The 8577-nt window shown below is 35.8% G+C and overlaps 1 long non-coding RNA gene across 1 annotated transcript; it reads left to right on the top strand.

Annotated features, from left to right (window-relative positions):
• The first annotated feature begins 3523 nt into the window (after window positions 1-3523).
• On the top strand, window positions 3524-7689 carry LOC122794784. Its single transcript, XR_006363698.1, has 3 exons — window positions 3524-3622; window positions 5948-5950; window positions 7680-7689. It is a non-coding gene; the product is annotated as an uncharacterized LOC122794784 (long non-coding RNA).
• The last annotated feature ends 888 nt before the right edge of the window (window positions 7690-8577 follow it).

Raw genomic sequence — 8577 nt, 5'->3', positions numbered from 1 at the left:
TTATGAACCTGTCCCTCCAGCATGCTCTGTTGATTGTGGTAATGAGGTTGAGGTCTCTGGGTGTGTGGTGTGGAGGGATTGGAATTTATATGTAGCATTTCTAACAGATTTGGGTCAGACATGGCTTTGTAAGTCAAGCAGAGATCGCCTCTCAGTAGATGGTATGAGACAGAGAATCGCTGGATTTTTTTTGTGGGAGAAACAAACAAATGTAGGTTTTGTAAAACAAAATTGGAAACAGTTGCACACCTCATTGCTGGTTGTGACATACTAATGGTAGAAGGACTGATACTGAAAGGCATAATAACTTGGCAAGACTGTTGCACTGGGGATTGTGCAAACATTATGGTACTGAAGTGGCTGAAAAACACTGGAAACATGAGCCACAAAGCATCATAGAAAATGTTCAAAAGATAGTTGGTAGAAAACTGGATATAGTGGTCCACGAAAGGAAAACAAAAGTAGCATTGATCATTGAAATCGCAACACCCAGTGTCTTGCATACAGAGAGACACAAAGTCATAGAATATCAGGATTTACAGGCAGAAATTAGATCAATGTGGAAGAAAGATACGCAGACAGTTCTAATAGGAGTAGGAGCAATGGGTCTTATAAGAAAGAATTTACAGTTGTACTTAGATATGTCACCAATACATGTAACCACATACAAATTGCAAAAGGATTCATGACTGGACACATTACAGGTGCTGTCAAGAGCACTTTTGGCTGATATCAAAGATTGAAACAATACTAATTTCATGAACTTTAATTGTACTTTGACTTAGGAATGGGGCCCATTCTCATCATGGTATTAGAAACCCAAAACATTTGGATAAATTAAAAATGTAACACAATCTCCTACCAGAAATGAGAATAGAAACCACCTAAGAAAACAGAACTAAACTAAAATGCCTTTCTTCAAAAGTCTAACTTTTAATTGGCACTTTATTTCCCTAAGTTAATCCTATCTTACTGTACTTCTCATTAGTCTTGTCTGTTTTAGGTTCATGGTTTAATACTAAGCTAACTGCCTTTGGGAGCCATTTTAAGCTTAGCCAATTATCCTTTGTGAGACTCAAATGCTGCATCTTGTAGTGGTAAGGCAAACACCTTAACCATTAGGCCACCCTCCCAATCACAGTTTTAAAGATCCTTACCTGTTTCTACTTCTCTAAATCCAATAATTCTTAACTCTTCATATCTATACACAACTGTATCCATTTTGTCAGATATAGACTGTAACCATTAATACTTTAACTAATGTTTGTATGTTACACTTATTGTATACTACTGCAGATATTATTTATATTACTTTTTAAACTATAACATCATATCCTCAGCATCATCACTATGATGTTAATTGCTTTTTGTGTTGTAGTGTAACTAGATCTATTCTCCCTCCTAGACATCTTCTGCAAATGGGCTTTAGCTCTGGAGGATTATGCCTGTCAGTAAAAGAAAATAGACAAATATGTGAAATCATCTGCATTTGGTCTGATAACCCCACAGAATATCAGATGGGAGACAATATTATTTGCCAAAGTAGCATCTATATGGGTATGAAATCTACAAGGACTCCAAGATCTTTTGCTATTGTTTCAGTCTTCAGTTGTTGCCCATTAGTGGTGTTTAAAGCTGGTGGTGGTGGAAGGGGTTGCCAAATAACAGGATACTGTTTTTTTAACAATTAAAGACAAGGTCATTTTTACTACACAATTCGTGCTTAATGGTGAGTTTGAAGGGAATTTGTGTCAGCAGGGTTACATATGTTTTTTTCTTGCCCACAGCTATCATCTGATCCTAGGGACCCCTCAATGTTCACTTGGTCTATTGAACCAGGCTTGCTTTCTCCAGACTAAGTCTGACCCAGGTTCTGGGTTAGTGATGAGACTGAGGAATCCTGGGGCAATGTCATGCTATTGCTAACAAGTGTGGATATAGATTCTCACCCCCTTTACACTATCCCAGTCATGTCTAGGGACAGATATGCAATGACCATGGTGGCATTTCATCCTGCCGCTGCAGTGACGCAGCCACTGTCATGCATCCCTGAAGGCAACAACTGTCTAGCTCATTCTTGGACTCCACAGGGAATCAACATTTAAGAAGATTGCAGTATGAGGACTCACCTACAGAATGGACATGCCCATTCTCCCCAGACAGTGCCTTCAGATGCCCATACTACTAATTTAATTAAAATCACTGGGCCCATAGTCAGAGCTTTAGCCCTCTATGTGACAGAGCTTGCTAATGCTACCAGGTTTGATATAATTTGCAATTTTTGTCAACCAGCCACTGAAGTCAGTTTTAAGATCTCTAAGAAGGATACCAAAAAGGACTGGTAGCAGAACAGAACTTTGAGGATTACCACTAATGACAAATGATAGCCAGGATAGGAGTCTTCCTATTTTCATCTGCCATATATACCAGCGTATCCAAATATTGGCTGTTTTTATCATGGCTTCATTTATTTCAGATCGCTCAATTTATGTGGAAGTCTGTCATGCAGTAAAGTGTGACATGCTTTAGCCACTCCACTTTAAGCAATAAGGACAGATAAACCTTCATCCAAGGTGGAAGCCGCACTCTTAAAATAATTTATGAAGTTAAAACTGTACTGGCTAATGTCATGGAGAAGGATGTTTTCTGTGTGTATCTTAATAGGCACCATGATGATTGTCTCCATCATCTCATAATGTATATGTGTGAGGTTGATAAGTTTGTAATTACTAGAGTCTATGAAAAGGCTTCCCTTGTTGGCTGTGACCAATGGCTTACTTCCAGATATGACAGTCACAGTTAGTTTTTATGCTTTATTATGAGTTTAGATAAGGGATATAATGTTTTGCAGTAGTTTTTTTTCCTTGCTTTTTCCTTGCTTTTTGTTTATTTTAGAGATGTAAACATTGCTGCATGTTCTGCCAAAGGATATACGTGAGGGTAGCTATAATGGTCTGGATTTTGACTGCATGGATAGTTGTTTTGAAAGCAGTCACTTATCATTTGGATTGGTTGCATGAGAATGTTTTTATAGTTATTAATTATTTTTTATTTGTGGAGGTGCTTAATGGGGGGGATATTGGTAATACTCCCAATTATTTTTTTCATCCTATTCCAAAAGTACTTGAACGTGTTTACACGGGTGTACTATACATGATAAACATTTCAAAAAGCTGAAACCCATATGGCTGAGACCATATGTTCAACTTTTGAAATTTCAAACATGTTAAAAAAAAAAAAAAAAAAAAGTACCTACTCTTTGCTAGCAGGGCTGCCCCCACACCCCCTGCTATTTAAATATACCAACTCCAAGATTGCACTGCAGTGTGGAAAATGGAAATTTTCCCATTCTGCACTATAGAGAGCTGTCCATTCAGAACGTTTGAACTTCCAAAAGTCGATCATATATCTCAGCCATTTGAAAGTTAGCCTTTTGGAAGTTTGAGCATCTGTAGGGGACCCATTTACACAGGCAATCTTTATTTATTTATTTTATTTATTTTACATTTGTTGACCGGGCTAGTCTAGCTGGAGAAATTTCCATTTTCAGTAGAGGCCCGGGGAGAAAAGCTCCACAGAGTGAGATACATTCAGAGACAAAAAATTATCATACAAAAAAATTGTCATACAAAAATGTAATAGCAGTACTCATTATAATGAAATCTAAGAGTTAGTAATAGAGTTTGCAAGCAAACATTAAAAATAAAAGATAGCAAACTCTTCTATATAAATAAAAAACTACTACAAGAGTTAGTACTAAAACACTCAATACAGTTGAATTCTCAAATAACCAGTTGAAAAATACTGATTGGATTAACAAAGAACAAAGGAGTGAAGGTACATATCCTCATTGCACCAGCACTCTAATATGTCTATATATCAATATGATAACTAGGTATTATATACATATTGTTAATACACATACATTTTTTATAGACACACATCCATTTTTCAGCATAAATATATATATACATGTTTCATACATATCATTCAGCATAGTTATGATAGGTTAGATGAATTTGTGACCATACAATCATATATTCATACATTTACATAGAAATTTAGGCATGTTTATCACATATTCCAATAATCAAATATATTTTATATATATTTTTTATATATTTCATAACGTGTATGTACAATAGTAATGAAGCTTTTTAACATGTTTTATCTTCATACAAATGTTTTAGAAGGAAATATGGTTTTTATCTGTAGAAGAATTTTGCTTCTTAAAAGTAGTGACGTTTCCCTTTTAAGTGCATGATGGTATTAAGTTTGATTAAATCACAAAGACTATAAAAATAGGAACTTAATTCACTTGTATTGTTATAGACCTGATGAAGCTACTTTTAGCGAAAGCGCTTGTCTGTTTGGAATAAAATCTATATTCAATTAATCATTTGGAGATTCTTTGGGAAACCCACAGCACGTTTACATCTCACTGCTTCATCCTCAGTTATCCAGAAGTTCTTTGGACCATATTAAATGTTATTATAACAGGTTGCCAGTTTGTTAAGGCTGTTTTTTTTGAGGTTAGTGAAGATAGGCGCAGCATATAGAAGAGTTGAAATAAGATGAGAGTGAGCAATCCTTGTTCTGGTAGATGGTGTAAGAAATGGTCTGATTCGATATAAGGATCCTATCTTTCTGTTAACTAGTTTTATGGAGTTGTTAATGTGTAGGTCGAATGAGAGATTATTGTCAATTGTAATACCTAACAATTTAGTTGAAGTGTCGGGTAAGATAACAGTGGCGCTGTTTGAAGAGATGGAGAAATGTAAGGGGGAGGTTCTAGATGTGGGAGTAAAAAGAAGAAGTTTGTTTTTTTTGGCATTTAGTAAGAGGAAACGACTAGAGAACCATGCTTCTACTGTACTGAATACTTTTTGGGTGAGAGAGATTAGTTCTGGGGTAGATGGAGCTGAGCAGATGAGTGTCGAATCATCTGCATATTGAATGCAGGTTGCTTGAGGGATTATTGTTTGAAGATCATTAATGAAGAGGGAGAAAAAAAGTGGGCCAAAAATAGAGCCTTGAGGAACGCTAATGGAAACAGGCAGGAGAGAAGAGATGTGGTTATCCCAGAGAACAGCTTGTTTTCTGTTTGTGAGGTAAGATTTAAACCATTTAATGGCTGGGGCATCAAATGAGATGGATTCAAGAGTATTAAGTAATAAGGGGTGGTTTACCATATCGAATGCTTTGGAGAGGTCAATGAAGAGGGCAGAAGAGAGTAAGTTGTTGTTACGGTTCTGGTTAATAGTCTCTACAAAAGAAAGCAGGGCAGTGGTAGTACTGTGATGTGGTCTAAAGCCATGTTGGCAGTTTGCTATTATGTTATGCTTTGAGAGATATTGTACAAGTTGAAGGTGGATACACTTCTTGTTTTTGTCTTGTTCCAGGAAGGCAGAACACTGTGACACATACCTAATCCACATACAGAATGAATGCAGTCATTCTGACATATATATATATATATATATATATATATATATATATATATATATATATATATATATATACAGAGAGAGAGAGACATACAGTCAGCAACTATCAGGGCTTTTCTGGTATATTCTATTCTGGTTTTAAGGATGGATTTAATAGCTGAACTATTTACCTATGGTGGCCAGTGACAATAGGTGTGGTGGGGTACTATGAAGTACACGTCTAGAACATGGGGAATTAGATGTCTTGGAGAATAAACATGCTAGTACCTCAGTATAAGTTCTGCTGGAGGTAAATGGGTATTCACTGTCGGTTTTATGAATGGGGAGCTTTAAGCCTGTTTTAAGTAAACATTTCTCCCACACTTGAAATCAGTGGCCAGTTAAAAGGAAACTGTTAGTGAACATCAAGAAATTTAGGAATCATCTAAAGAATGTGAGGGCAAGAATGCTGAAGCTGGGGAGGTCAGATGTTTCTTACATTTGATGATCTGGGAGAGGAGTATGTATAATTAAGATGCACAGATTGGGTTGTGTAAACAAAAACAACAACAAGAAAAACCTTTTGGGAGATACGGAAATTATATTATTCACTTATTCAGTAGTATGCAAAAGCAGGCAACAGCTCAGTGATAATATGAAATAAAAATAGGAATGGTGCAGATTTTTTTTTTAAATTGTATGTTTTTGTTTATTTACTATACAATTGTTTATTTTTTGTATCTCTGTTCTCTTCAATGCTAGGAGCTAGGTCAAAAATGTAAATGTACACCGGAAAAGGGGGGGGGGGTTAATGTTGTTAAGTACTGTATCATGCAATTAGGGGCTGTGAAAGTATGACAGGGAGGAGGAAATGGAGTTTAATCAGTCAACAGGAGGTCTCTTCCCAGTATTATCTTGTAGTGTTCCCTAAGACCAGCAGATGACATATGACTGTGAGGGGTTTCTAATGCCAAATTTACATAAAGGTTAGTAGCACAAGACATACTAGATTTAAAAATAAAACAGGGATGGGATAGTTTGGCTGAACAAAATCAAAAATAGTCATAGTCTTACTTGACAAATCTCACAATTTTTTTTTCTTTTCTGTGTCAAACAAAAATGCCACTCACCTTCTCTCACAATTCAGATGCAGTTCTTTTGCTAATAAGTGTAGTGTGTGTGTGTTTGTGTGTGTGTGTGTGTGTGTGTGTGTGTGTGTGTGTGTCTGTGTGTGTGTGTGTGTGTGTGTGTGTGTGTGTGTGTGTGTGTGTGTGTGTGTGTGTGTGTGTGTGTGTGTGTGTGTGTATTGTGAGGTATGTCTGGCATCTGAAGCCCATTGGCAAGAATGTAGGAGGCTCGGCGTTCAACTCGCTGTATACCTAATGAGAGTAACACTTGTGAGGAGCACCGCAAGTGATGAAGCTGATTTATATCCAGAATGTGGGGAGATTCCCAAGCTGGAAAAGTTTCTCCTGTTGACCTTTACCTGTGGTTTACACATTGCTCAACTTATCCCATATATTTATGTGAGCATTGAAGTTCACCATTGTCACATATTGCCTGAAAAGACCTGAAAGGCATCTCTGTATTTATTTATTTGCTATCACCCCCACTAAAACCCTTAGTTACTTTCCTACTAACATGTCCTCCCCTTGTATAGACATCCATGATACTCGGGACCCAAATGATCTGGGATGTGAGCAGAGGCTTGTAAGAGCCCTAGTGGTTATTAGTCTAGTAACCATCTATGAACCTATTCATTTATTTATTTATTTGCAATTTTTTTTGTTTTGCCAGTTGAGTTGACAGGTGTGTTGACCTTTTTCAGGCATGACCCAGACTCAAAGGAGAGCAGGAATATAGAACTAGAATATGCATATCTAAGTAGACATATTCCATGAGTTAATATTACATAATATTTACAGACAGTAGTTAGAGTATGGCTTAACTTAAGTACATAGTTCTCAACCTTCAATTTTCAGAATGTGTAATACCAATATTGTGGTAATGTGGAACAAATGAGCAAAATGTGAAACGCTTAGTAACAGCTTACTAGCAACCTCAAATAGGACATTTAAAAGATGGTAAAAAATGTTGCTTTATACTTTTTAGAAGTTTTTTTTGATAACTTAATATGATTCATTTTTATTTGCCATGTAAATCAGTTTAGATAGTTCTTAACAACGAATGTATTACAAACGCTTTCAATGTAGAACTGCAAGGATTATGGACTTTGTAAAACACAAAATGAAGAACATTCCATATAACGAGGTATAGAAAACTGTATGAAATAAGGTGTACAGAATTTAACAATACAACATAGGTATACAAATCACAATCATTATGCAGGCACTGTAGAAAAAAATCAAAAACTAAGTAATAAAAAGAAATTATTTTGTAATATTGGCAGATGGTAGCTAGATTAATAAAACACACACACACACACACACACACACACACACACACACACACACACACACACACACACACACACAGATATATAGCACATATATAGCAATAGCTATATATGGATCTACTTCACTTTATCGAATTAACACAATACCAACACACAAATCATTGAGATGAGAAAATCGAAAGTTTACAAGAACGAAACTGCACATTAAAACTTAAAACAGCAAACTGCAAAATGGAGACCACAGTACAGTCAGGATCAGGAAAGTTACCATTTTCCTCACTATGTCAGATTTGGTATAAATAATTTGCAGAGGGGGGTGCAGGCTTGCCACCCTTCAAAAAGGTAGATTTGTTGTTTTTATATGTATATCTATATATATAAAGAGGTAGAGAGAGATAGGCATATATATATATATATATATATATATATATATATATATATATATATATATAGATACATATATATATATATATATACATATATATATATATATATATATATATATATATATATATATAGATAGATATAGATAGATATGTATATAGATATAAAACTACTCATGTACCAACTCTTTTGCTCAACGTTTTCTGGAATTCATAAATTCCAATGCCTTGGATCAACTTATCCACACCCCTACCAGGGGCAGCAATATCCTAAACCTGGTCATTACCAACATGGGCAACCGGTGTTCCACTCCAGAGGTCAATCCTCGTTGGTCAGATCCAACCACAAGCT

Source organism: Protopterus annectens, chromosome 2.part1 (assembly GCF_019279795.1).
Source record: "Protopterus annectens isolate FY-2018-M chromosome 2.part1, PAN1.0, whole genome shotgun sequence".
NCBI lineage: Eukaryota > Metazoa > Chordata > Ceratodontiformes > Protopteridae > Protopterus > Protopterus annectens.
Note: the sequence above shows the minus strand (reverse complement) of the source record. Positions and strands in the feature narration are given on the sequence as shown.